Genomic DNA, 2842 nt, shown 5'->3' with positions numbered 1-2842 from the left:
GGTCTCGAATGCTTTTTTCATGGCAGTTGGAGAAGCTCAGGTTTAGTTGCAAAGTTTCCTAACCTTTACGATTTTATTACTGACTTATTTCCATCCTGACTTTTGAGTTGTACCTTTTCAATGCCTTCATTTGCGATCTTTGCTTAGATAAGCCACATAATGCAGAGTGTTGCAGGATTGTCGCCTTTGTCAGTGTAGCCAAAACAAAGGCACATTTTGCATGGCTGGTCATACAGCAAATGCTTTGCGTCAATTGTCGCACTGTTCTAGTATCTGCGTTGCTTCGGGTCACTGAGATGGGACCTGCGCACTAGCTTCTGCTCTAACCTCTTCTGTCTCATGCAAAGCGCAATGCCGTTCGGCACCGGTTGGTTACCGTAGGTGATAAGTTCTTTTTTTAAAATAACGGATTGCATATTTGTGGGTACTGTAGATCAGTATACCGATGATATATTCCTAACAGACCACGCAATATACTTTATGTTGCCGTAGGTGACAACTCGGTTTGGCCAGGCAAACTACAAGGGAAACTGCAAGTGCAGGTTGCCAATGCGTGTCCCCCGGTCCGACAGAGTGTAACAGGTTCCAGACCACTGACGGGAGGGGGACAGTGATATTTAGATCACCTCTGTTTTGATTGTACCGCAGCGAGGAGTCGTTTCAGTGGCACCACAAGGAATCGCGGTTACATAAGGACACTCCTGAATTCGAAAGTTCTGTGGGAGCGTTTGCCCCATTGCCGGCAATAGAGCACGTCAGCTTTTCATCTCCATGAAACGCATCTTCCTTGGTGAGCCACCGTGAATTTGGGGTTTCCAGGCGCATAGAACCTTAATATCCAGAACCTTCACATGCCTGATCCTAACTTGCTCGGACAGGTCACTCGAACACCTCCGATCAAATGGTGGTCAAGTCAAGCTTTTGCCATCTTTGCGTACGCTTGAGAGCCAGCGAGTAAGGAGGGTGCACTGATTTTGCTATCTCCGTTGGCAGTATGGTCAACGCTCGCATGCCTGTTGCAGATGGAGAGATTGGATGAAGAATTGTTCCCTACAATAGTATTGTCATTGCTGATAGTAACCGTATCGTCACCCGTTGCTTCCCGCATGGTCTACGTGGCTAGGATACACGGCTCTAACCCGTGAGGCCCGGGTTCGATTCCCGGTGCGGAATGTCTTACCACAAGTTTCTTATCCGTTTTCTCGGGCACCTTAAATCCACGATGCGGTGCTCAGTCTGCGGCCACGCGTCCGCAAGTGATCGAGGAGTTCCGGGGCATAAGCCCGCCGAGCGCGTCTAGCGCATACCAGGTGTAATTGCGGGATTTTCACCAAGAGAGATGCATTTGTTGGAGACGAAAAGATCACCTCCATGGCTAGCACGTCCGGGCATATATATATATATATATATATATATATATATATATATATATATATATATATATATATACCCCAACCCCCGTATGTGAGTAAGACTGACTAAGTCTAGCGTATCAGAATGCGTGCGGCCCATAGCTGTGAGCCGTTCATGCTGTTCTTCGAACTGGCCAGTGTCTAATCTGATGCTGACCTAAACGTCATAACTGAAGGGGCTTAGTCATACCTGGCTTACTCATACCCACCTGTAGTCCCGCCAGCTGATCGCTTTTTGAGCTTGCTAATTTTTACCGCGAGCACTTTGTTTGTGCCTTGCCGAACCAATTCGTCGTTGTTGCGACATGACAGATTCATATATGTAGATCAGAATACCGATCAAATGGGGTCAAGACAAGCTTTGGCGCCTCTGCGTACCCTATGGTGGGTACACAAATTGGACGATGAATCGAGAGCCAGCGAGTGAGGAGGTGCACGGATTATGCTATCTCCGTTGACAGTATGGAAATGGCGTGGTCACGCCCGCATGCCTGGTTACACATGGAGGGATTGTGGTGAAGAATCGTTCCTTATCATTAGCATATCATTGATGATACGGCCTCATCATAATTCATTACCCTCCCGCATGGTCTAGTGGCTAGGATACACGGCTCTCACCCGTGAGGCCCGGGTTCGATTCCCGGTGCGGGAACATATTGCTCAAACTTTGTACCTATATGTCGGGCACCTTTATTCCACGTTGCGGTGCGCAGGTCTGCGGCCACAGCGTCCGCAATGATCGAGGAGTTCTGGGACATGAGCCCTTCCGGCCGCGTCCAAATCAGGTGAGGTGGCGGGGTTTTTCACCAAGGAAGATGTACTTGATGGAGATGAAAATCTCACCTGCCCATGTGCAGCAACGCCGGAAGCGCTCTAAGAACTCCCGGAATTGAAGAGTGTCGTTACGTATCCGTGCAATCCCTGTAGCGCACTTAAAACGATTCTTGCTGCATAAGATTAAAACAAACACGGAGGCTGTTGTCATACTCTTCTGAACAGGGGAAGAATGAAAACAGCGTGACAAGTACAACCTGTGAGACGTGACAAACCATTCTGGTGTATTGCACTCGGGCCATATACACGTGTCTGGCGAATAGCTGTAAACAACGCATGCTGTTCTTTTGAACTAGCCAATGTTCTAATCTGGTCCTGACCTTAACGTCATAACTGGTGGGGTTATTCATACTTGACATTCTCATACTCACTGTAGTTTCGCCAGTTCATCGCCTTTGAACTTCCTTATTTTACCGCGAGCAGTTTTCTTGCTTCTTCTTCTTTTTTTTTGCTTTGCCGTACCGATGTATCACTACTGCGAAAATATATGTATACATATATATATATATATATATATATATATGCTGTTTGGTTTGTTAAGGTATATTAGCGGTCTAAAAAGGTACAGTGTTCACGAAATATATGAGTACCTAGGA

General features: G+C 46.9%; 1 non-coding gene across 1 annotated transcript; it reads left to right on the top strand.

The window, feature by feature from the left end:
• Positions 1-1992: 1992 nt before the first annotated feature.
• Positions 1993-2064, top strand: TRNAE-CUC (transfer RNA glutamic acid (anticodon CUC)). Its single transcript has one exon. It is a non-coding gene; the product is annotated as a tRNA-Glu (tRNA).
• The last annotated feature ends 778 nt before the right edge of the window (positions 2065-2842 follow it).

Source organism: Pollicipes pollicipes, unplaced genomic scaffold (genome assembly GCF_011947565.3).
Source record: "Pollicipes pollicipes isolate AB1234 unplaced genomic scaffold, Ppol_2.1 Scaffold_4002;HRSCAF=4701_pilon_pilon_pilon, whole genome shotgun sequence".
Lineage (NCBI taxonomy): Eukaryota > Metazoa > Arthropoda > Thecostraca > Pollicipedomorpha > Pollicipedidae > Pollicipes > Pollicipes pollicipes.
The sequence above is the reverse complement of the archived record's forward strand: the minus strand, read 5'-3'. Positions and strand labels throughout refer to the sequence as shown.